General features: G+C 40.4%; 1 long non-coding RNA gene across 1 annotated transcript; it reads left to right on the top strand.

The window, feature by feature from the left end:
• On the top strand, nucleotides 1-26124 carry LOC127583799 (uncharacterized). Its single transcript, XR_007958303.1, has 3 exons — nucleotides 1-12; nucleotides 915-980; nucleotides 26053-26124. It is a non-coding gene; the product is annotated as an uncharacterized LOC127583799 (long non-coding RNA).
• Nucleotides 26125-27732: the final 1608 nt, after the last annotated feature.

The following is a 27732-nucleotide window of genomic DNA, read 5'->3' as shown; positions in this document are numbered from 1 at the left end:
GTCATTGTCAAGGTAAAAGTAATATTATCTAATTATTATGACACTTATATGGTTATTATGTCATGATTGATTTTAATATGGCTGTGCACATAAAATGAATATTGGCTTTATTCACCAGGCTTGAATATTTTAATTGTTACCCTTTATACTTGATAATCATAAATTAGTTGATTTTTCTGAGGGATTGGACAGTGTATTACTTTCTAGGTCTAGAGGACAGTTTTGTATTCTTTTCAGACAGATTGTTTGGGCTGTTTAATCCCATTGGATTTTTTTCTCCACCCCCTTCTCCTGAACTCATTGAGGTGGAGGTGCTGAAGCCGCAGGAAACTCCAGTATCTCACTCTGTTGTGTGACCTGAAATTCAGAGCTGTCAGATTATCTAACGACGAGGAGGATCACAGATGGGTATAAGCTTGATCTCTCAAATCCTCGCATCCAGGTGCACGCGTGCGTGCGCGCACACACACACACACACACACACACACACACACACACACACACACACACACACACACACACACACACACACACACAGATGTATATGGCGATTTCCCAATTTGGGAAAATTTTCCCTTTTTAATGTAGAAGTCTTTAGGCCAATTGAAATGTCTCAACTCGGCCTGCTGCAACCCAATTAAATTCACAACCTGAAGATTGTATTGGGGTCTCCTGGGTCCATATCATTCAACAACTAACCTGATAAATTGATTTAGCAATCTGGGGTGACCTCACTTAATTTGTCTGATTAGAACTTGGAGGGTTTAGGGCCTCTGGATTCTATAGGTTCTAAAGTGTATTTTAGAAGATTTGATGCATCAATGTTTTTTTCTAAATGATACATTTCACAATATAAAGACCCTTCAAAATGTACATTTATACTGAATTTGTCAAACAAAATCTTTTTTTTTCAGAGAATACTGACCTTGCCTAGGGTCTGGGCAGGCAAAGCCGGCAGGGCAGAACAAGCAACCCTCCAGGTAAGATCCATTGTTGTAAGTGCCTGGTGGACAAGAGGTACAGAACGTAGATCCGAAGGTACTGAGTAAAAGGGGGGGAAGAGGAGATAGGATTACTGCTCAGAATTTGCAATTGGCCATTTATTACCACTGTGAATGCTTATTGTAAAGCAGAGCAATGAGGGTGACTTTATAAATCATGAGGATTGAGTGCCTTTGTTGTGAGAGTCTCTGCAGTAGGTGTGCAACCAGTGAACAATCCGATGGTGCTGAGATTACTCTGATTTATTTTACGTGGAACCCATCACAGCCAGCAGACATTAGCTTCTCCTTGCTGGATCTGAGCCCTCAGCACAGTGGTGAAAAATCATCACGAGAACGTATTTTTTCTTAATAACCATGACAAATACATTCCAGTTTTGCCCCCCAAATAGCATTCTTAATCAAGACTTATTACTCAGACAGGATTTGGCACCATCTACAGAAAAGGAAGAGGGAAAGGAGGACAAACCATTTATATTACATTTACAACTTAAGATGTCCCAAGGGACCACAGGCAATTAAATACTTTCTTGAAGTCTAGCCATGGTTGTGAAGTACGTCACATGGCAGCTGATTGCAGAGCAATGCCCCACAAACAGCGATGTGATGTAAAAGATATTCGTTACTAACCTGAAAGATCCCTTGGTGCAGAGCTCAGGGTCTAAAGCTGGTTGACTGCAGGCAAATCCTGCCGGACAGACATGGCACACAGAGCCTCCAGTCTGATTGGAGTAGGTGCCAAGTGGGCAAGGTTGGCAATATGTTTCCCCCAAGAGACTGAATGTTCCTCTTTCACAGAGCTCAGGAGGCAAGCCTGGAGCAACACAGCTGAAACCTGAAATAACAGAACACCTAGAATGACCTTTAATCCTTATAACCAAAGACCTAGTACGGATTTAACTCTGTTTTTGTTCATGTGTAAATGTGGAGTCTAATGTTCTGCTTATAAATTACAGCAAATTGAGGAAATTTTGGTTGATTGTTAGTTGCAGGTGGGTCATAGAACATAGAACTGTACAGCACAGAACAGGCCCTTCGGCCCACAATGTTGTGCCGACATAGCTAATCTCTCCTACCTACAGAATGCCCATATCCCTCCATTTTTCTCTCATTCATGTGGGCATCCAAGCCCCTCTTAAAGGCCCCCAATAAATTTGCCTCCACCACCCTATCAGGCAATGCATTCCAGGCATCCACCATGTAAAAAACGTAACCCTCACGTCTGTTCTGAACCTACCCCCTCTCACCTTGTATGCATGCCCTAGATGAATGCATGCCCTGGTGTCAGATGTAAGTGAACTTAGATCCCAGTCATTGATGGCTGTGGATGTTGTACATCATTCATAAGCTCATCAAGGCTGGTACTTTATATATTGTTCTGACCATTCATGTGGTCTACACATCATCAGAAGTTGCATCAATCTGGCATGAAATACCAACCATCTCACAATTACAAAATTGTTAAGAGCCATTTTAGGCATGAAGACATTTAATAATTCTCAAGAAAATATGAGGCACCTTGAGGCAACTTTCATGGTTTAATTGCTTGTAGCATGTATAAGTCATAGGTTGTGCATTGGAATGAGATGTGCTAACAAATTAAGACTACCAGACCCAGGTTATAATGCTAATTCTGCATTGCCTACTACTTAGGTAAAAGAAGCTCCCTGCAAGCATATTAATAAGCATTCCAGTGGTGGTTACATGTTAATGTTAACAAAGTACCAGTGGGATTACTATTGAGTTAAAAAGTATTCCAGGTTTTGAGTGATCTCTTAAACACTAATTCTATAAGGTGACCACCTTTCCTGGATCATATCTGGGTGACATTTTCCCTGAATGATGATGTGCAGTTTGCATCAAGGCAAAGTCATATCTTTGTACACATGCCACAAACTACGCAATAGAAAAGGGCCATTGAATGGGGATACTTGTTCCATGCCAGTATCTCTTCTGTGGTTTCCTTTTCCAATTATAACACCACTGAGGTGAAAATGCCTTATTTCCAAACTAACTCTGGCCTGTTGTTATATGGGTGAAGGGACAGGAGAGGTCTGCGACATTGGGGTGGATGTCGTTGCCCAGTGATTGTCAATCAGCTGCCTGTTTCAGAAATAGTGTAAAAAAAAAGGGGCTGACTTCCTTGACAGCTGGACAATCCACAATGCCAATTTCACATCTGGGCAGTGAGCTGAAAATCTGCCCCATTTCTTTATGATGGACTTACAATAAGTTAAAATTATTCGCAAAGATTAGCCAGCTGATGCTGTGTGGTTACATTACAAAGTCAATCAAAGCACCAGAAATGATTTGAACACGTGTATCTCTTCATTGTACTAGAGGAGCATCCCTTGCAATGCCATAAATTATAAATGTTATGTCTTTCATGTCCCATAAAATAAAATGATTTATAAAACATTCATGATGTTTATTACTGGTCCACTATGCAGTTATAAGGGCTTATGCTCAGGAGGCCAAAAAGATATATTTAAAGCATTGCTTTTAAATAAAGTGTACAACTGAATTCAGGAATAACAATCAATTTCCTTGTTCCATACTAAATTCTAAATTGCCTTACTGCAAGATCTTGGGAGTTATGTGGCAAAACCTTCTTCACAATAGAATATACAAAGACAACCTTCAGAAAATGGGTCCAAGTCTTAGTGATAACAAAATGCTTCTTGGCAACAGCTTCACAGAAGATTATCAGAATATTTCATCATCTTAACATATTCACACCTGCAACCTGATGTACTAAACTGCTGTTTATTTATCATAAACATTTTCTGAATTCATCAATGTTTGAAATGCAAAATAAATATCCATTTCATTCTTCACTCCTAATAAAGAAAGTCAAAATGTATTGGCTGTAAATATAAGTTATGTTAGCTCCACTTAGACAAAGCAGATGGAGAAAATACAGTTTAATGCCTCAAATTAAATAATTACATGGCACGGATATTCAGGGGACCTGTGGGTTTGGTGGAATAAAGGAGGCCCAGATCGAGCCATGGTATAAACATGATGTTTCAACAATCCTGGGTCATGCTGCGTCTTATTCTATAGGTTTGAATTACCAGCAGTGTTTGTGAACGCAGAAATCATTTTCCATCATATCAAAGAAGTCTTTGCCTTTGGGGAGTAAAAACTCTGAACAGGTGAAAATTAGGACAGGAATGCCTTACAGCTCTGTGAATTTGCAGACAAATTTGATGGACTTAAAGGGGAAAAGGTTTTCTTTTCATTAAGATAATTGCCTAAATTTAAAATCATATCACAATTAATAAACCACTTATGCTAGATAATTTACACTGATGCAAAGTGGTTTTGAATTTGCATCCCATTTTATGCAATTCAAATGCAGGTCAGTCAAAGCACTGTCAGACTAAAGGCATGAAACCACTTCTAATAAATAAATTGCACACTGCTTGGGTATCATGTCCTCTGCAGTCATGTTGCAGCCAGCGCCAAGTCAAGGTTAAACTGTTCCCTACTGGTTTATATAACAATCCAGGAAATATTTAACAATAAATGGAAACTGATGCTTTTGTCACTTGTTGAATCTCTTTAATGAAGAGACGAGCATGCTTTTATATTATTGCTCTTATGCCCTCAAGATATCATGGCCAGTGAAGTACCTTTCAAAGATAGTTGCTATTATTATGCAAACAAACACAGCAGTCAATTTGCTCACAGCAAAGCCCTGGAAACTGCAATGCTGACTCGATCTGTGAATTGGAGCAAACAAAATAGATTTCCTCAGAAAGCAGTTTAAAAAAGTAGAGGAAAGAGAAACCACAGCAACTTCTTCCAATAAAAGCAGGGCAATTTTTACAGAAAAATGCATTGTGGAGGATAATTACATTTAATATCTGCATAAAATTAATTGGTCACTTACTGCAATGAAGCCACTAAGATTGATTGATGGGGAAGTTGTTTAATCATCACAATATCTGGCTCAAGTATCACAATTTGGTTTCAAAGGCTAGATTGACATAAAGTGTGCTCCCCATCTCTTCTATTGTAGAAAGACAGCTTCCATCCTTGTTATAGCACCTCTCTCTCCCCGTCTGTTATGTCCCCACTCCAGTACTAAGTCATTTTCCATGCTGTGTTCACTCCATAAAAACACTTCAGTGCATTCCTTGATGACTTTTCTACTGCCTCCTTCTGCAAACTCCAACCAACCCGAAATACGGCTCTGTGACAACCTGCACCAAATGCCCACTAATGTCAAACAACACTTTCCCCGTGATCCTTTAACCTCTCCAGGTTCCAAACCTCAGGAGATGTCATAGTTTTCTGTGGACCTCTTTCCTTTGCCCAATCTCACCCACTGAAACTCACTGCCTCCACCCCTTTTGTAAAAAAATCTCTCAACCCTTCTTTTTAATAACACAGTTTTCAGTCACCTCTCCTAACACCCTGCTGCGTGCCTCAGTCTCCATTGCCTCCTTTAACTTGAAATGTTCTGCATTTTTATAGTGCTACATCAATCCAAATATATGTTAAATTTATAGGCAATTTTGGTTAGACCACACTCAGAGAATTGCAAGTAGTTGTGGTTTCCATGTTACATGTCAAACTTGAACAGAATGAACAAACCAAATTTACAAGGATAACAACGAACTAAAAATCATACATCAAAAGGAAAATTTAAACAAGCTGGGGCTCTTTCTCTGGAGAAGCAAAGAGAGCTGATAGAATTTACCTTTACATTTACTGAAGATGTTAACAAGGAATTTCCACATGCAAAGTAGACTAAAACCTAGGTTGTTAAATATAAGGCAGTCACTAACCTTAATATATCCAATAAGGAATGAGGTAGAAACTTTTTTCTCAGGGAGTGGTGAGAACGGAATGCACTATCACAAAGAGTGTTTAATGTAAATTTTGTGGATGCACTTAAAGGAAAGCTGGATAAGTAAATAAAGGAGAAAGGAACGTACATAAGAAAGGCACTAAAGACAAATAATTTCCAAGGCAATTGAGTGAAAGAGCAGGGGAGTGAATTGCCTGGATTTTTCTTCTAGGAGCTAGAATAGACGCTAGTCCAAATGGCATCCTGCTGCACCTTAACAATTAGATGATATAATATTCATATCCATTATACAAGATGATATAACATGGAAGGACTGTCTTGTAGAGAGTAAATGGTGGGATAGACCTCTTGGATCAAATGACCTGTTATTATGCTGTACAGTTTTACGCAATTCTACATCATGTAATAAATAGAATTGATGTTAAGGACTGTCATAATTCACTCATCTTGCAGCAGAATGGCCTGAAATGGAATGGCACAGAGGGAGAAGAGAATGCATTGAACTAGTGCTTTGTGTGTAGTGATTCTCCACTGCTTTCAGGTTTTATCAGCTGCTGCTACAAACCTGCTGGGCATGACTGGCAGTGTGTGCTGCCCTCTGCATCTGTGTATGTTCCAGAAGGACAGCTCTGAGGAGCTGTGAGCCCTGCAGCTTCACAGCGTTTCCCCACTGGACAGAGCACTGGGTCACTTGATGGGTCCTCACAGTAGCTTCCACGCTCACATTTCTTACATGCTGTCTGCCCTTGCCTGTTGGCATAGTATCCAAGAGGACATGGGATGGGCTCAACTGTTGCTTCATAGGGACATTGGTGACCTGTATGGAGGGTGGAAGAAACAAAGAGAAATAAAACATGATGCACAGAGCAGGTTTTATTGGAGACTGAAACCAAGTCAATCATTTCTTTTTGACTTAAGCTAACATACATTTATAAGACTTGAGTTCAGAAACCATTTATTCAAAGCACAGCGCACAAAACAATAGAAAATACACAAAAATAAAAAGCAGGGCGAAAGGCTGTCAAAATGAATCAAGCAAGCAGTGGATTCATGCCAAGTACTGAACACGTTCCTCACGATGATGTCAAGGATTCAGATAGTTAATAACATGGACCTTCATGTTATTGGAGGCACTGTGAATGCAAATAGATTTTGTAGGGCTAGGTTTAATTTGGATTTCAGTTTGAAAGCTGGCACACATGAATATAACATTGCACGTAGCAAATTCAATAAACAAAACACAGACTAAATACGGAACCTCTTTTTCATTGTTTGTTTTGTTTACAGAAATTGAGTGCATATCAAACCTGGTTAGCAGTTTGGCTTTCTGAGACCTCCTTAACAGTACCACATGATTACCTTCAGTAGGGCCGTAGCAAGGAGCAAATCCCAATGCAATCTCAGAGGTAACAAGAAATGGGCAATAAATGCTGGATTATCTGAAGATTGTATTGAAGAATGAGCAAGGATCACAACATTTTGGGACGCGTGTTCTCAAGGCAGTGGTGCAGTAACACACTCTAAAAGTTTGATGATATTCACCAGTTAAAATATTTGGACAGCCTTAAAGTTTAGAGCGTAAATACATTGCTCACTATTTTAATCAACCCTGGAAGTGAAGTATCTAGTAAACTCCTTTGAGAAGTCCTGAAGTGGTTGGCCTCACTGTTGAATAAATCTAGACTCGCACATAAAGATAGCCCACATTAGTGAAAAACGGTGATCCCACAGCACAGCTGAAGGTGGCATTGTTGGGAGAGGAAGGTAGAAAATCAGATGGGGGTGGGGGGAGGGAACAGGAAAATAAAGAAGTCTTGAAGAGTGCAAGCTAGTCAGGATTCCTCTTGGTGCAATGCACCAAGTCAACAAATCATTGCCTGTTTTTGTACACAGGAACTTCCAGTGGGCAGTTAAAAACTATTATTAATCTAGAAGCAGAGTTAACTGATTGCAAATGAGTTTTACATAAAGGTTTTATGAGGAGGTAAGGAGCTGCACAAGTGAACCAGGAGATTAAACAGTGGCCCAGTGAATTGGTAATGTAGAGAAATGGCTGTAAACCTATTTGATTTTGACTACGATGCAGCATTTGTTTCCAAACCAGTGCATTTCCTTTCACCTCCCCTATCTATCACTGTGATGAGTAGAAGTTGAATCTGTGAATTAGAAAACACATGGAGAAAGTATGGAAAGGCAGTAATTGAACAAAGACATGAAGCAAAAAAGTTCCAATGAATAAAATTAGTGAGTACGAAAGATCTGGAAGTGGTGATACACTCTTCACTTATGTGATTCCCAGTGGACACAGGATCCCGTACACGAGGTCCTCTGGGGAACTGAGAAATTTGTTGCGATGCAGAGAATGCATATGAAGTGATTTGAAACAAATGAAGAAGAAGAATGTATCAGAGCAGGATTTGAGTCTACCAAAGGAAGGTAATCAACCATGGGGATTTGTGAACTTCTGACAAGAGAGAAGTGCTGTAGATTATTTTCTCTCTGGCCCCATAAAGATGCTGTTATAGCATTGCCTGACCTTGCAGGCTCATAATAGATACAAATGCAGCAAAGCTCTCACTGTGCCTGTTTGGGTTCACAACTGGCCACCATATCATCTTGCCACTGGCTCCACTGTGCTTCATAGCCAATTGATCACAAACTAATTATCCTATAAATTAATCATTGCAATTAAAATTTGAGAGAAAATATAAATGAATGACCTTCAGAGCCAAAGGTTAAGAAATTATTATTAATTAATTACTAGGTTCTACATTACAGAAATGATCCTCCACTTGGCTGGATTAGATACCCAAGGGAGACATATTCTAAGATTTCAGGCATGTATACTTTCCCTTTTCTCACACTAGTCTATGCTTAAAGTGAACGAGTTGCTTTCTTTCAATGTCATTGATGCTGATGGGATGTTAATGATGGGCAAGATCTGTTTACATGCCCGAAATAGCAGGTAATGGGGATACATCAATGGTCTTGGAGGGTGAGCTGCTGCCAGCCCACAGACAGTAATCTCACTGAACTTCACTACAAAAGGAAGGGATTTTGCTTGCAGTGAAATTAGTGCTGCCAGCACATGCCTCCTGCCCCATCCAGCGCTGTAGCCTTATCTCACATCTCCATATCCTTACCCATAATGAATGAAAGCATTCAAAGAAAATGAAGAGAAAGATAATTTTTACACACATTACCTTCCTCCTGGATTTATTACAGTATTATCTGGGACCTGTACCTACAATTCTTATAGATGATTGCCAACACTAGAGGGGTGGTAGCTCCGGGTGCCTAGATGGCAACTTTGAAGAATACTGCCACAAAACCGTGGAAAATGAGTTTTGAGGGGGAAAAAAGCATATTTGGAGCATAGTGACAAAAGTAGATTGAACTGTAGCAGACTAAGAAGGGAGCTCACCTCCATCTTCTCAAGGGCAATTAAGGATGGGCAATAACTGCTGGCCTTACCAGTGACACCCAGATCCAGAGTCAGTGTCTGTCAGGGTCAGTCAGTAACTTTAAGGGGGCTTGTATTCCTCACTACTATAAGCGATCTTCAATTCTCAAATGACGATGACTACACATATCTTCCTACCTCTTGGACAAGCTTCACAGCTGATACTTCCATTCATAGCAAACTTGCCAAGCCCACAGGGCTTTGGTTTCTGAAGATGATTACAGTTGAAGCCACCAGGGCAGGGTCGACAGCTGGTCATGCCAACCTCACTGTAGTAACCTGGCTCACATTCAACAGCTTCAGTGGGTGAACAGAATGAGCCAGCAGGACATTTGATGCAGTTGGAAGCACTTGACCTGCCATTGTAGAATCCTTGAGGCAAAAAATAATGTTCAGACATTTCTTATAGAATAAAACTGAAGAGCAGTGGGCAAAAAACAAATCTCAGTAATTATTCCAGTAGATTATCAGCTCACCTGGAGCACAAGGTAAACATCCAGTTCCTCCTTTAACACTGTACGTTCCGGGAGGGCAGGGAACTGCTGTTGAAGGGTTGGTGCAATCTCTTCCAGCAGGGCATGGTACACAATGTGTCCCACCTGTCTCTGGCTGGTAGGTGCCCACAGAACATAAAATTGGTGAAATTAATCCCGGCACTGGGCAAAGAAAGCCTGCAACAAATAACAATGTATTGAAAGAACTGTTCCGATAATGGTCATGTTGCCTATGTGGCCTGCACGTGGAACTGCACTCTGATACAGATTGAAATTATCCGAAAATGAAACTCATTGCTTTTAAAACCCTCATTCCATTGTTCAAATCCCTCAAACTTCTACCTCTGCAGCCACCTCCAGCCTTATGTACATCCTACAACATCTTCAACCTACAATCGAAGGCCAAGCCTTCACTTCCTTGTTCTTGAGCTGCATTATTTTCTCCCTAAATCTCTTTGCCTCTGATTTCCTTTAAGACTTTCTTCTTTGGCCAAATGTTTGGTTTCTAAGTTGCTGTCCATTATTTTCCTAATTATGCAGTTATGAAGCACCTTAAGCACCACACAGACAGCAACCAAGGTTAGGATTGAACCCAGGTCACTAGGGCTGGGCAGCAGTAGCACTACCTGTTGTACTACTATGTCACCAATATGATATCATAACCATTCCCTCTGTATCCCACTGGGAGGGAGTTACTTGGAGTGCACAGTTACTGAGGTGAGCATTAGGTATAACTGGGAATTGGTTTATTGTTGTCACATGTACCGAGATAGGACTCTGTTTTTACCTCTTGTTGCCTTGGTGAAGCAGCCAGCATAATCAAAGATCCCACCCACCCAGGTCATTCTCTCTTCCATCAGGTAGAAGATACAGGAGCCTGAGGGCACATACCACTAGGCTTAAGGACAGCTTCTATCCCACTGTGATAAGACTATTGAACGGTTCCCTTATATGATGAAATGGACTCTGACCTCACGATCTACCTTGTGACCTTGCACCTTATTGTCTACCTGCACGGCATTTTCTCTGCACTTGAGACACCTTACTCTGTACTGTTATTGTTTTTACCTGTACTACCTTTATGCACTCTGTACTAACTCAATGTAACTGTGCTGTGTAATGAATTGACAAGTCTTTCACTGCACCTCGGTACAAGTGACGATAGTAAACCAATACCAATAAACTAATACCAACACAATGAAAAGATTTTGTTTGCAATGACATCCAGACAGTTCATTCCATACATAAGTACATCAAGGTAGTACGAAAGGAAAAAAAACAGAATACAGAATATAGTGTTAAAGCTAGAGATAGTGCAGTGCAGGTAGACGATTAAAGTGCAAGGGCCATGACGAGGTAGATTGAGAGATCAAGAGTTCATCCTTATTGTATAAGAGGTCCATCTGAGAGTCTTATAACAGTGGGATAGAAGCTGTCCTTGAGCCTGGAAAAGGGCAGAAGGTTAAACAAATTTAGCAAACATTTAAAGAGGAGCTGGATTGACATGGATGAAGAGCTGAAGGTGTTCTCTAATAGTAGCTTCATCTGAACAACACCTTGTAAACCATGGAGTGCCCATCTTACCTGTGGGGCATGGCTGACACTTTAAATCACTTTCTCTGGAGAAATACCCACTCTGACAGTCCACACAACTGCTATGGTCAGAGTCAGGTTCCATTCCTGGAGCGCATTTCTGCAAAATATCAATTCAAACTGAATACTGCAAAGAATTTGCAAGGATCAAATTCAAATGAAATTTCTGATTTAACATTATAATTTACAGGTGAACTCCCCTTCCTCCCCAGGACGAGCGTATTTTACCTACTTTGCTATTATTAGACTATAACAAGCCATGTAATGCAAACAGCTTTTTAAAATTGAGTTTGTTCCTGTAGATTTTTCTCTTTGATAGTTGTTTAGTCTTTTATGTTACATCATTTTCAATGTACTTGTGTCACATGCCTATCTTCCTATACTTCAGGAAGTCACAGCCCACTGAACCTAGAATTCAGTATGTCGATTCACAAATGTTGAGTGACAAAGTAGGTTCCAGGCTGCCTTGGCAGCTGATAACCTTCAGGGGACGCTTACGAGTGTAGAGTTGGACATCCATCACCCTGAAGAACAGGGCACTGCTCTTCATTGGCAGTTAATGGCCTTAATAACAATGAACTGGAAGAAACTTGAATAAACTTTCTCCCCTGAGCACAACAGCATCAAAGAAACCTAAAGACATCAGTGTTTCATGCAAGCATTATAAAATAAAAGTAAAAATGCTTTTTGAAATAGGTTTTTAAATATAAACTCTTGAAATAAATACTTCTGGTAGCAATGGTAGTGATCAAAAGCTCACTTTTCACCCTCTCTGGTTCAGATATCAAATTTTGATAAGACATAAATCAACAACCTGTGTGATGTTCCCATTTGGGCAGATGTGTCCTTCCATGCAAGGGAGACAGCTGAGCACTCCTTCTGGAGACCAGTGGCCTGGACCACAAGCCATGAGCGTTCCTTCCTTTGGATCACAGGAGGATCCTGCTGGACATGGTCTGCAGGCAACACTTGCAGCTGCACTGATGTAGCCACCTGGGCAAGCCTAGGAAATAGGAGGCACATGAAACATGCTGATGCAGCTCTTGACTCCTATATACACAGCTCTAAATTTTGAAGACAGACTACTGTTGGACAAGTCCTGTGGAAGTGGACTGCTATTGGCATTTTCACAATTGTTTTGGTGTAATATAAAGATGTGGATTTTAAAGTTGAATGGGTTACGTTAAATAGAAATGTTCTGTTACTTTGTGTGAACATGAAATGATGACAGAGTCACAAGTGTATTGATAAACCCAGTTTGCTATTCTGCTGCAGGGTTTTGACCCGAAACATTGATGATTCCTTCCCCCCCACAGATGCTGCTTCACCCACTGAGTTCCTCCAGCAGATTGTTTGTTGCTCCAAATTCCAGCATCTGCCGTCTCTTGTGTCTCCTTATTGCTATTAGTCGCTTTAGATACATAAAGAAGATATTGACCAGGCAACCTGAAACATGCTAATCCAATTACCCTTATATTATGTTAGAATAATGTTATTGTAAGGAGATGAGGAGTGGAGAACATATGGATCAAGACAGGGTCATATAACAGACAGAGGTATAAAGCAGGCAGCACATAGAGTCAGAGTCAAACTATTTCTAGTGTAGTTGTTCTTCATTGCTGTAGTGTGATCAGGACATTCATTTGTATCTTTGTTTCAGTGGTCAGGTTGAGAGTTGACTTTTTAATGTGTTAACACTAATGAATCTTTCATTTGAAGTCCTTTAGAAGAAGATGAGAGAATGTGGATAATGATTATAGAAACCCTATATTTTCAGATGCCAATGTACAACTTAAATTTACATAATGTGTTCTATCCTACTTAAAAAAATACACTGGAGTCAGGAGAATTTTTTACTTTTAATTCACAAGAAGATCAATGATAGAAAACAGGAGCTTCTTTAACAAAATATATTCCATATGCAATTTAATACTGCAGTGTAACCTTTACCCAATATTCATTTCAACTATTAATCATTTTAAAAGGCAGAATGGACTTGCCAAAAAGTTTTGCAGAAAACTCATCACATCATTGTCTCTGGGGTCAAATGACAGAAATTTTTACCTTACAGTCTGTAATATCACTTTTCCCAGGAAAATAGTTGGCAGTGCCGGGATGACATGCCCTTGGACTTGATGTTCCCCCTGGGCAGCTAACATGGAAAAGAAAAGTCATTAATAAGCACTCAACTTAAAAGTGATATCAAAGGGGTAATTTATTATGTGGAGTATTGCACAGTTACATTAGAAAAACAGAAGGATGGGTGAAAATAAAAGGCTGCCTTGCCTTCATCTCAATATACCAGATCATCTCATTTATCTACATACATAACCTTCTGAGGGAAGTCTCCCTGCTGTAAACAATAATCAAACATAACCAAAAAAAAATTAATCATGCTCTAATATTTGTTTTAGCACACACATCCTTGCTTTGCTTGCAAAACCGTAAGCATCTCTTGGTGGTTCCAGTTGAAAAAACAAACGAAGTTGCACACAAGAATAAAAGCAACAATCTCATGTAAGGGGCTGTAGTTTGGACAAAATAGAAAACCATTGATGAAGCCCTAACCCTGGTCCACAGTCCCTTTAAATTGGCTTCCTCTTTTGAAATGTGGAATTTATTTCATGAATCAACTAAACTAACTCCCTTACAACATAATATAATGCATCGCTAACTTCAGTATATGTATTAACTAATGCATGCTTCTGAATCAACATTCATTGTTTAATGTCAACTTTGTTTCTCACAGCTACACAGTTTCTGCACTACACAAAATGGCATATGTCTTTTCTAAAATCATTGTCCCCATACTAGGTAAAGGACTTCAAATTAAACATTCATCAGCTTTAAAGATACAACGACGATTACACTTCAAGAGGTACTTCATTGGTTATGAACTTTGGCACATCCTGAAGTCAGGAAAGTCACTGTAAAAATGTTTTCCTTTTCTCAGAATATAGCAGCTCACCCTAGTCCATGCTCTACATGAGTTTTAACCTTGGAGAGAATCTTGGAGGTAGTAATATTAATGTTTATTTCTAGATAGTGGCATTGTCAGACTATTCAACAGCAGAGTGATCGTGGTCAGACCAATCAATTCCTCAAGCGTTAAGCCACGTATGTACTTTCCACTGTACTTCACAGGATGACAGTCAAGCTGGTTTCCTTCTCTTTGACCTTTAACCTTTCATGTGACCTATGCTGTTTAACCCCCATGGAATACTCTCGAAGTATTTTCTCTGAGTTAATTATTTCAATAGATAAGATAAGATATCTTTGTTAGTCACATGTACATAGAAACACACAGTGAAATGCATCTTTTGTGTAGAGTGTTCTGGGGGCAGCCCACAGTGTCGCCACGCTTCCGGTGCCAACATAGCATGCCTACAACTTCCTAACCTGTACGTCTTTGGAATGTGGGAGGAAACCGGAGCACCCAGGGGAAACCCACACAGACACAGGGAGAACGTACAAACTCCTTACAGACAGAGGCCGGAATTGAATCCTGGCGCTGTAATAGTGTTACGCTAACCGCTACACTTCAATATGTGAAATAACCACCAACAGAGAAAAATTGATCACCGCTTCAGTGGGTGTTTATAATTATGTTTGTGTGGCAGCAAAAAATATTAAAAATCGACTTCATTAAAACAAATGGACATTCCAGTCTTCTCAATGACTATAATGAACTCATTCATTTACATTTAATGCTTTGTTTTTTTATGTATCCAATCCCAGTGGATTAAGAACAAATCACATTTACACCACAGTTATTCCCTACTGCAGATTTTAGCAAGTTAAATATTCTCCCATAGATTGTCATTCTGAAGAACAAAGCCTGAGAGGATTGTCTGTTTATTTTGTTCCTTAATTTTCTAGTTTAAACTCAATACATTGAAACTTTAAGGAAAAGAATTTCTGGAATCTGTTCACTTCTCAAAGCATGCAAGTCCAGCAGCTAAAATTCAGTTTAGTGCAGGGGCTGGAATTTGCCTCATCTGTACTTTGAATGAAAAGCATTTTATTTTAAAAGGCTTGTGTTCATTCATTAATTGCAAGTTTGTTCCTTGGTTCCTAGCTCATTCTTTTGAACTTTTGATCTTTAATTAATGAATTTATGTACCTTTGTATTAACACTAATAACAACTTGAAATCAAAATTATTAAGATTTTATAGGTCTTTGTTGAGAGTCCCATAATTTGCTTGTTCCTCTGTTTGCATTTCATATAATCAAACAAACCATGAGGATAATTTGTGTATTGTGTGTTGCTAAAATTGTGGAGTTAACTATTGTAGACTAAGGATTTACTCTTGAATTTAGGTAATTGTGCAAAACACTGAGAATTTGCAACATAGCTCGAATGTTATTCTCTTGAAGAATCTAAACAACAAAATTGGCCAAATTTTGGTGTTCCTTTATCCAATTTGAATACTTGGACCGTATCTGACTCAGACCTGCTACAATATCTTGATGATAATAGCTCAGTACAAACCACTTATCACTGGTTTACTTCTGTCATCTTTAGAGCTCCTCACATAACAGCCTGCAATTCAGCTTTGCACAGTTTGTAATATTGTCTCATCTGCTTCCATTTTTAATGATACCTTCATGATAATAGCTGCTGGACATTGAATCCAGTGGGCCAGAATCCAGAATCTATTTACACCAGTTTGATCTACCCCTTAAGTATCTAATTAACAGTCCAGTGAAGGTCAGATTAACCACAAGTATTTCAGTACAGAATGTCTTTTATTTAAAATATCTTATAAGCTTGAAAGCGTCATCCCTGGAAATTTTATTTGGTATTTCTCTTATCCACCTTCTCGCTCTGCTTGATTTTCCCAGGAATAATGCTCCACAACCTTCCTCCCCTATCAATCACCACATACACCCACACCAGCCCCCCCCCACACAAACACACATACACACTCCCTCACACACACACCCACATACACAACCCTCCCCCACACACACACACAAACACAAAAAAAACACAAACAAGCACAACCCCTGAACTGCGTTCTCTCTGGGTAATAAGAAAGAGAATGTATTATTGAGAATAATGTATTGGTTTTGTTGTTGAAGTGACGAGATGACAACCCTTTGTCCCTGGAGCAATCTTCAGCTGCCTGGAGAAATAATGTAAGTAGAACACACTGCATTGATTCAGCTTTTCATGAGCACTTGGCTCTGCACTTAAATCAAGCAGTAAGACTGCACACCCACATCAGCCAATTGTATGTACTTTATTGCTAGGACTAAACCAGAGCAGAAAATGAACTCTGCATCTTTTGGGGTTATTCTCACGATAGGTCATGGTATGACACAGGTGACACAGGATCAACCATTAATTGCAGGCCCCTCATGAACTTCTTCTGCACTGACTTTAATAGGAATTCAGGTCAGGAATTAAAGGCGACAGGTAGCTGATCAGATGTCACCTGATTATTCCAATGCTTAAAGTAAAATAAAACCTGGAATATTGTGTGCAACTCTGGTCGCCACACGATAGGAAAAATGTGATTAAACTAGAGAGGGTACAGAAAAGATTCACAAGGATTTTGCTGGGGCTGGAGGGCTGGAGTTAAGAGGAGAGACTGGAAAGGCTGCGATTGTTTTCCCTGGTGCGAAGGAGAGTGAAGGATGACCTTGTAGATGATTATAAAATCTCAAGGGGTATAGACAAGGTGGATGGTCACAATCTTTTTCCCAGGGTAGGGGAGTCTAAAACTAGAGGGCGTAGGTTGAAGGTGGGAGGAGAAAGATTTAAAGGGAACCTGAGAGGCAAGTTTTTTGCACAGAGGTTGGCGTGTATTGAATGAGCTGCCAGAGAAAATGTTGGAGGTGGGTACAATCATAACACTTAAAAGACATTTGGACAGGTTCAAGGATAGGAAAGGGTTAGAGGGTCATGGGCCAACTGCAGGCAAATGTGACTAGCTTGGTCAGCAAGGACGAGTTGGGCCGAAGGGCCGTATAATTCTATGACTCTATGACTCCATGACCCCTGTATATTAACAAAACAAAATAAAATATGTTGGATTACTCACTAGAAACCAGCTGGACATTCAATACAATTGCCAAGAGCATAGTAGTGTCCTCTTGCACAGTTGATTATGCAATCTTCATCACACTTCGTAACGCAATCATTTGCAACAGCAGAATCTGATAAAAGGCCTGTGTAGAATAAGTCACAGAATTAATATTACAGGCAATACTTCTGGATTGCCCTCCAGGTAAAACATCTAAAGGAAATTAGGAGTCTTTCTATTACAAACTTTCAAGCTACAGTGCAAAATAATATACAAAAATAATAATTGTGTTCTTAAGGAGCCAAAGCAGGCACATATCAGCCCCCAGGAGAAGAAAGTTTGTTACAAAATAAACCTGTTTTTTTTTGTTCCACAGATTATTACTGGGAAGCTCACCATTTGCCAGTGTAAAGTAGGAATATTTGAACAGCAGAAGGCCAAGCAGCCAAGCAGCTCCTCAAGCCTGGTCCATCATTCAATTGTACCATGGTTTTATAGTGATACAAAGTCTTGATGCCACAGATACCGCAGATTATTTGTCACTTATCCATTCCAAACAGTCTACACCCACAATTATGTTTCACACTAATCTCTTCCCACCTTTCTTCACCATGGTAACATTTATTCTCCACCTTTCTCCCTCATGATCATATCTACCTTTCCCTTGAAAGCATCAATACCATTCACATCAACTCTTTACTGCTGCGAGTTCCACATTATAATAACTCAAAATGCATGAAACACTCAGCAGGTCAGGCAGCATCTGTGGAAGGAGAAACAGAGTTAACGTTTCAGGTCTGAGACTCTTCATTGGAGTTTATAACTTGTTAATCGTTACAATTTAGGCTCACTCAGGCAATGGACTGAAGGAGGATTCACGTCTATAGAATCCCAGAAAATGAGAGGAAAACAAAAGCAAAATACAACAGATCCTGGAATTTTGAACTACAAACAGAAAGTGCTAGAAATTGTCAGTGGGTCAGACAGCATCTGTGGAGAGAGTGAAACAGAATTAATTTTTCAGATCCATGACTTTTCATCAGAACTAGAAAATCTTACAAATGAAACAAGTTTTAATTTGTGTAGAAAGATAAAACATGGGATATTTAATCTCCAGTCAATATTTCTGCAACATTTACTGTGTTGCATTTGTGTGTTGAATTTGCATCTGTAATTCATTCGACCTATTCCTCATGCTAACTTGCTGTATGAAGTAAACTACTTTTGATTTCTTTATTCTGATGTAAGGTCAATGATCAAAACGTGAACATTTTTTTTCTCCACTGATCCTGCCTGTACCTTCCAATATTTCCAGATACCAATCTTGTTCTCAGCCTGAACAAATTCTTTTTTACTTCCTCCCACTTCCTACAATCAGAGGCATGGCCATGGCCACTCACATGGGTCTTAGCTACACCTACTTTTTCGTTGGCTATGTGGAGCAGTCTTTGTTCCAAGCCTACTCTGGCACCACTCCCCAACTCTTTCTCCACTGTGTCAATGACTGCACTGGTGCTGCTTCCCGCACCCGTGCAGAACTCATCAATTTTATCAACTTTGCTACTAGCTCCACCCTGCCCTCAAATTCACTTGGACCATTTCTGACACCTCTCTCCCCTTTCTGGATCTCTCTGTCTCCATCTCATTGACATTTACTATAAACCCACTGACTCCCACAGCTACCTAGACTACACGGTCTCCCACCCTGTCTCTTGTAAAGATGCCAACTCTTTCTCTCAGTTTCTCTGTTTGCCACATCTGTTCTCAAGATGAGACCTTCTGAGGGGCAGGGGTGGGGGTGGCTGACTGAGGTATACAAAATGATGAGGGGCCTCAGTAAGGTAGATCATGAGAAATGTAATCCCTAAGCAGAGGTGTTTATAACTAGAGTGAAAAGTTTTAAGCTAAGGGTTGGAAGTCTTAGAGGAGATTTTAAGAAGAATTTTTTTCAACCGGATGTTGGTTAAGACCGAGAATGCATTGCCTGAGGGGATCGTGAAGGCAAGAACTCTCCCAATATCTAAAAAGAGATATTTAGATGAGCTCCTGTAGGAGCCTATGGATCAAGTGCAGGAATAGTATAGATCCAATACAGGTACAGTGGGCTGAAGGGCCTTTTTCTGTACTGTATGGCTCTATGACCTTATGATTCTAAACAGGTGAAATGATAAAGAGATGCAAGAATAATTTTGAGATCAATTTGAAAATTATCGTAATTATTCACAACAATTTTGAAGGTGAATAGAATTAAAACAGCAACTGCCAAAGAACTTCAAAGCACAAAAACATGATGAACAAAATGATCTAAAAGGATAATATTCTGTATTGTACTTACCAGACATGAATATGATATAAATGCTTGCGGAGACAAACATATTTCTACGCAAAACTGTGGAAGGTTTCGTTCATATATAAATTTTCATCATGCTGATGCCATTTCATGTTTTGATCAATAGAACTGCTAAGGGCATAATGAAAGTATGTTGATCCCTCAAAGAGCCTACAGCTTTCAGCATGTTATCTGAGCCCAATGTGTAACAAATACTTAGAGACATCAGCACATGTGTGTAATTGACACTTAGCTGTTTCCGAAAGCCTGAAAGGGAAAGGACAATTAAAGAAGCAACCTGCTTTCAAATGCTCCAGATAAATCCACACAGCAGGACAGTCTCTATTGTTTAGATGAAAATAAACAACAATCAGTAAAGTTGGCAATAATTCAATGTTAAGACAGAACTCTAATGATAACCAGGTTTTAAATTAGGCCTCTGAAGAAAAATTTGGAAGATGCAGAATATAGTAGAGAGAATGGCCCCATCTAATTAGACCTCGCTGAATGCAGCCATTATGTTAGTAGGCAGGCAGCAACAAACTGAAGTACTGCCTGCATTGCAATCTTTGCACGTCCTTCAGTTTAGCTTAAATATTAAAATTCCAGTCTAACATTTAACGATGCTAAAATTGTCACCACTTGACTTTCTAAAATGGCTTCTGCTAATATTTAGGCTATAAACTAGTTAAGACTCCTGACCCACATTTTAACCTGATCAGCATTTAAGCAATAATGAACACAATTATAATGAGAAACATAAATCAGAATATATCTTCTCACATACAATTTAATAATGGAGATGGGCTATCTGCAGGAAAAAAAAATCCAGGTTTTCAGAGTAAAGCTAAATTTTCAACAGGCCTGCAGCTGAGCACGTTTTTTTTAATTTGTGAATAGATTTGGTGGACAGACATCGGATACGCCATAAGATAAGATAAATGACAGAATCCTCATCTCAAGGCTAAATGAGACTGCAGAATGGAAACAGACTATTGCACACCATGAACTATTGTGCATTAAGACCACCCCGGCGTGGCTAATTGAAGGAGACATGTCCTTTAATGAGGCAAATGGATGTGTTGTCTATAATATATCCTTGTGCATTTTCAGAAGTTATCCAATATACCCTTTGTCATGTTTCCCAGAGACTTGGACCACATTGATAAATTCCTGTTTCTTGTGTATCTGTTCTCTCCATGAAATACCATCCTACATTTGCAAGGCAACCCTGACTCTTCAGCATGGTAGCGTAGTGGTTGGCGCGACGCTATTACAGAGCCAGAGATCGGGGTTCGATTCCCATCGCTGACTGTAAGGAGTCTGTATGTTCTCCCCGTGTCTGTGTGGGTTTCCTCTGGGTGCTCCAGTTTCCTTCCACATTCTAAAGACGTACGGGTAGGTTAACACGGGTTTAAAATGGGCATTGTGGACCTGTTCAGCTGGAAGGCCTGTTACTGTGCTGTATAAATAAAGTTTTAATGTTTTTTTAAAGTTTATCAAACAGAACAATTTTTGGAAAATATTCCGTTTTAGTTTTACAGTTTGCTTGTGACTTATCCTTACCAGTATTTCCAGACTGTCTGTAGGCATTTTATGTTTGACTTCACTTTAGGAAAGATGATCCAGAAGAACAGGCTCTCAGTCAAAGCAAACTAATGTCTGAACTTAGTCTCAGCTCCCTGGGGAATGAAGCTTTTACCTCTATTCCACAGGGTGACTTGAATGTTTGTTGAGTGACTCAAAGCTGTTATGTTAATACGATGGTGCCCACATAAAATGACAGGAATTAAGATACCCTATGGACACATTGAACCACATGCAAATACAATCTCATTCAACCAAATTTAGAATACCTAGCTTAAATGCACTTTGTTAAAGGTTGTCCCGTCACTGGCTTCTTGTACAAATCATTAACCGTCAATGTTCAACTCTCCCTTGCTGGTTGCTGATGAATACAAAAAGATTAATGACTGTGATGTGTTCACAAACATATCTACACTTATGAACAGTTCAATACCTGTTAAGCATATGCAACAAATGTTGCTGTTACATGCAGTAGATTTTATTTATATTTCCTTCTATAGAACCAACAGAGAGCAAGAAATGAGATGTTGCCAAGCTCAAATTGGTGAGCAAAGCTCAAATGATTAATGTGATTTGTAGCACTTAAGAAAACAAGCAGGTTCAGCTGTCCATGAATGAACATACTCCAGGCAGAATTCTTTTCAAGGACTTTCTCCTAAACATTAACAACTGAAATCTGTCAACAATTCTCTCCGTTCAATCCATTCAATCGATGACTCTTTCTGTTGCTCCTGTGCTATAAAGAAAAGTGAATCAATTGGCCTCTATAATCATTATTGGGGCATTCTAGACCTGACAAAGACATCATGTCATTTTGAACTTCCATTGGCATTCAATTGCCTTACAAGAAACGTTTATGTTTCTTGATCTCTGCCTGTTGCATGATTGCATTGGAATATATTCAGAGCCACACTTTATTCATTCATATTATTAGGTGGATTTTGATTAATATGGGACATTTGTGTTGCACTTTTCCACTTTACACACCTGGGGAATAATTTTCCACATGTGTACTCCAGGCTGGGATGTACATTGGAAATTTAAGATGCTCCTACCATTTAAAATGAATAGCTACAATATTTTGCTTATGTCCAATAGAAAATCAAAGTCAAAGAGCCTCTAGTTTCAGCATTGTGCATTCCAGATAAGCAGAGGCTCACTGCACTGTGCCAAAAATCTGCTTTGAAGCTTCAAAGAAAACTCCCCTGTTATACCGATGTGATTTTTCCTTTTCCAGTTGTCATTACAGCCAGAAGCTGCTAAGTGAAGTAGAAAGTGCAGGTCTCCCTGGAGCTTGATCTACATTGGAAAATCACTAATTGAAAGGAGGAGAAGAGAAATAAGCTTAGAGAAGTTTGTCTCTCAATTCTGAGCCACATCACTCCCTTTCACTTCAGTTCAGAGCTTGCCATGAGTAAACTATACAAGAAGGTACATGCCAAGCCTAACATGTTTCTGGTTCAGCCCTCCAACTGTATATCTTGCATCATGAGATCCTTTATAGTTGGTGATGCTAAGCTAGACACAACAGCAGAGGTCTAATGGCAAAAGACTGGCATCTGGTATGGACCTCAGTTGTCACCTGTTGGACTTAATCTGCATTTTTGTCAGATGCCCCTCTTAAACATTTCAAGATGGGCAGGGCAGCCAGCACTATGGAGTCTCCAAGAACATCCAGTCCTGATGCAGGCTAGACATTGGCACCAATTGTGGATGAACTCCCTGACTGAATTCACTGGCTGGGAACGGAAGCTGTACATGGTCACCAAGAATGGCTCAGGATCATAGAACATTTGCAACATGGGCTATTTGGCCCATCGTGTCTATGCTAGTCAAAGAAAGAGCCAAACCGCACCTTCCAGCACTAGGTGTGTAGGCCACAGTTTTTCAAGCACACATCCAGATTAAATATGATGAGTGCTTCTGGCTCCACTATCCTTTCAGACACTGAGTTCCAGATCCCAACCAACTTCTGGGTGAAAAAGATTTTCCTCATCTCCCCTCTAATTCCTTCTATCAATTATTTTAAATCTATGCCTCCTGTTGTTTGATTCCCCTGCTAAGGGAAACAGATCCTTTGTATTTACTCTTTCTAGTTCCTTCGTCAGTGTATACTACACAATCTTCCTTGTTCCAAAGTAAACAAATCTGGCTTATCTAACCTTTCCTCACAGCTACAATTTTCCAGTCCTGGCAACATCCCTGTGACTTGTCTCTGCATTCTTCCAATGTAATCACATCGTTCCTCTGTCCAGAACTGTACATAGTTCTCAAGATGTCTCCTCGCTTGTGCAGCATAATTTGTCGGATTAACTCTCTGGTTTTATATGCTATGTCTTGACCTTGGACCTGTGGATATTCATTCCAATATCCCTCTGTCCTTCCCTACCCCTTAATATCTTCCCATTTATTGTGTATTCCCTTACCTTGTTTCATCTCCCCACATGCGCTACCTCACATTTCTTTGGAGTAAATTCAATTCAGCATTGTTTTGCCCAGCTGAGCAGACCACCTATCTAACTCCAGCTGAAAGCTTTCCTCTTCACTCTCAACTACATGGCCAATTTTTGTATCCTCTGAAAAATTCTTAATCATGCCCTTATATTTTGGTCTAAATCATTTATATATTTTACAAGAAGAAACTGAATATTGATCCCCATGAAACTCCACTGGTAATAACCAAAGAGTCACAAAAACATCTTTCAACTATTAATCTTTACTTCCCATCAATGAGCCAACTTTGAATCTGATTTTCCACTCTCTCTTCGATCCCATAGGCTTTTCCTTTCTTCACTGTTTGCCATTCAGACCTTTATCAAAAGTCTTCCTAAAATCTATGTCAACTGTATCAAAGGCAGTGACCTTGTCAATCCTTCTTGTTACTGCCTCAAGGAATTCAATTAAGTTTGTCAGACATGACTTAGCACAAGCAAATCCATGCAGACTGTCCCTGATCAACCCTGCCTTCTAAAATAAATGTAGGTCTTCCCCAGCTTATGAACGCCTGACATGTACAAACATTTGGGAGACCAGTGGGATGGATTTGCTGGTGGCTGCAGGGCTGCAGTCATCTTTTGCCACCTGGGAAATTAGTTTGTGACCACATTTCTGACTTGCAAACTGTTTGGGTTACGAGGATTTCACAGGAACAGATTCCTGCCGTAACCTGGGAAGGACCTGTACCCTTAAATACTAAAAACAAAAAGGGAAGCAATGATAGAAAGACTAAAATAGATTGATTTAAAATTTTGATCATTCTGTGCACATTCAATAGCCATTATATGGCACTGGCTCACAAAATTGTGATAACCCATGCCTGCAAAATATTTCATAGGATACTTGGTCAAGACTGAGCATCAAAAATAAGACAAGGCAACCGACAGCTGTCAGTGGGCAAGCAGATTGTGGGCATTCATCCTGACTTTTCAACAGATTATTACTTTTGATTGAACCAGTAATGGTTTTCAGCATCATTCTCACTCACAACTCTTTCCTCCACATTTCTATAGCTGCTGCAAGAGTAACCAAGCTAGAATTCACTGCTACAGAACAATTTCTGTTGAGAGAAGGTTCACACCAATGTGAAGTTCCAGATGGAATCTCTTTTCTCAGCTACTCCCATTGGCTCTCTAATAAACAACGTGGCAAACATCATTGCTCATCAGTGAAAGAGGCTAAAATAATTTAGCCTAAAACTTTGATCATGTTGTGCACTTTTATTATGGATAGCCATGGATAGCCAGAGTTACATAGAGCCCTGGAGAGTGTTGTAGAACAGTGAGACCTAGGGATACAGGTACATAGTTCCCCGAAAGTGGAGACAGAGGTAGATAGGGTGGTAATGAAGGTGTCTGGCATGCTTGCCTTCATCGGTTAGGACACTGAGTACAGGAGATGGGACGTCATGTTACAACTGTACGGGTCATTAGTGAGACCACATTTGGAGTATTGTGTGCAGTTCTGATCACCCAGCTTCAGGAAGGATGTCATTAAGCTGGAAAGGGTGCAGGAAATATTCATCAGGATGTTACTGGACTAGACAGTTTGGATTATAAGGAGAGGTTGGATAGACTGAGATGTTTGCCCTGAAGTGTAGGAGGAAGAGGGGTGATCATATCGAGGTATGTAACATCATGAGGGGCACAGATAAGGTAAACAGTCACAGTCTTTTTCCCAAGGTAGGGGTGTCTAAAACTAGAGGGCATAGGTTTAAGGTGAGGGGGAAAGATTTAAAAGGGACTGGAAGGGAAACTTTTTCACAGGGGGCGGTAGGTATATGGAACAAGCTGCCAGAGGAAGTGGTAGAGGCAGGTACAAATACAACATTTAAAAGACATTTGGACAGGTACGTGGGCAGTAAGGGTTTAGAGGGATATGGGACAATTGCAGGCAATTGCGACTAGCTTAGGTAGACAACTTGGTCTGCATGGACAAGTTGGGCTGAAAGGCCTGCTTCCCTGCTGTACAACACTCGGACTGTATAAGGCAACTCAGACTGAAGTAGGATTGTTTTTTTCAGTAGATATACAGGCACCCACCAACAACATTGGTGAAACCTTCAATATTTACAAACCTAGTTCAGGCTATGATGCAAAATTGTCCTGCGATGAAGTGCAGCGCATGCCAAATATGATCCATTCAGATTTTCAGGAATTTCTGGAGGCTGCCACCTGAACACAATGCTTCAACTGTTTTACTTACTCTCAAATTCTCTGCTTTCCCAAATACAGAGGCGATGTTGAAGGAGACCTCCCCCTGACCCTACACTGTTTCACCATACCTGTCCACCCAAGGACAACCCAACACCAAGGAGCCACCTTTGGAGTTCAGCAAGTGTCAGCGGCTATCTGTCACTATGTCAATAGGGATGATGAACCAGTTTGCCTGGTCACTTCGCTGGTCTCGGGCTTGTGAGTGTGGTTATATTCCCAGTTTGAGTGTGTCCTAATTTCTAGGCTATTAATTACTTTTAAAAAATAGTTATAGAAAGGAAAGATTAAGTTTAAAAGGTGTTCTGGGCCAAGATTATCCACATCTCCAAAAATCACAATTCAAAGACACATCTACTTAATTTCAGTTAAATAATTCTAATTTGTCTTCAATTAAAACTTAAAACTTAAACTCGTTTTTGGGTTGTTTCGGCGGACATCGGACTTCGGAGCAGCTAAGTTTTTTTTCTCTAATCGGGAATAGCGGGACAAGACTGTGTAGGCGCGTGACGTAAGCAGTTAGCGCGCGGGCAGTTTAAAAAGAAAACCGCCATATCCAGCGGGCAGTGTTTGGAGCGGGCAGCGGAGTGAGAGGAAGCAGAGTGAGTGGGCTTTGGCTCAACGGGCTTAGGCATAAAGGGGCGAGGCAGTTGAGTAGCTGGTAGGTAAAGGTAAGGTTTACCTGTTATTGTTATAAATTTTAATTAGGATAAAACTAGGTAGGGAAAGAATTAGTTCAGATGGAGGACATGGTGGTGTGCAGCAGCTGCTTGATATGGGAGCTAGTGGACCCCGCTGGGGTGCACGGCAACCACTTCTGCAGTAAGTGCTTGAGGCTGATGGAACTTCAGCTCAGAGTTGATGAGCTGGAGTTGCAGCTTCAAACGCTGTGAAGCATCAGGGAGAATTATGTAGATACTGTGCATCGGGAGACAGTTACCCCCCTTAGAGCAGGTACTTCTATGGTCCAGGAAGTAGATAGAAGGGTGACTGTCAGGGGAGGGAAAAAGAAAGAGAACAGGCAGATAGTGCAGAGGACACCGAAGGCTGTTCCCCTAAATAACAGGTTTTCTGCTTTGGAAGCTGTTGAGGGGGATGACCTACAGGGATCAAGCAGCAGTAGCCAGGTCTCTGGCACTGGGACCGGTCCTGCTGCTCAGAAGGGAAGGGAGGAGAAGAGGAGGGCAGTAGTGATAGGGGACTCGATAGTCAGGGAAACAGATAGGAGGTTCTGTGGCAGTGAGCATGAATCCCAGATGGTATGTTGCCTCCCGGGTGCCAGGGTCCAGGATGTCTCTGATTGGGTCCACAGGATTCTTGAGCGAGAGGGAGAACAGCCAGAAGTCATGGTACATGTTGGTACCAATGACATAGGTAGGAAGAGGGATGAGGTCCTGAAAAGTGAGTTTAGGGAGCTAGGCAGAAGGCTGAAGAACAGGACCTCAAGGGTAGCAATCTCGGGATTGCTGCCAGTGCCACGTGATAGTGAAGGTAGGAATAGGAGGAGATGGCAGATGAATGCGTGGCTGAGAAGTTGGTGCAGGAGGGAAGGGTTTAGATTTTTGAATCATTGGGATCTCTTCTGGGGAAGGTGGGACCTGTACAGAGAGGATGGGTTACACCTGAACCTGAGGGGGGCCAACATCCTTGCAGGCAGGTTTGCTAGGGTGGTTAGGGAGGGTTTAAACTAGGTCAGAGGAA

Source organism: Pristis pectinata, chromosome 27 (assembly GCF_009764475.1).
Source record: "Pristis pectinata isolate sPriPec2 chromosome 27, sPriPec2.1.pri, whole genome shotgun sequence".
Classification (NCBI taxonomy): domain Eukaryota; kingdom Metazoa; phylum Chordata; class Chondrichthyes; order Rhinopristiformes; family Pristidae; genus Pristis; species Pristis pectinata.
Note: the sequence above shows the minus strand (reverse complement) of the source record. Positions and strands in the feature narration are given on the sequence as shown.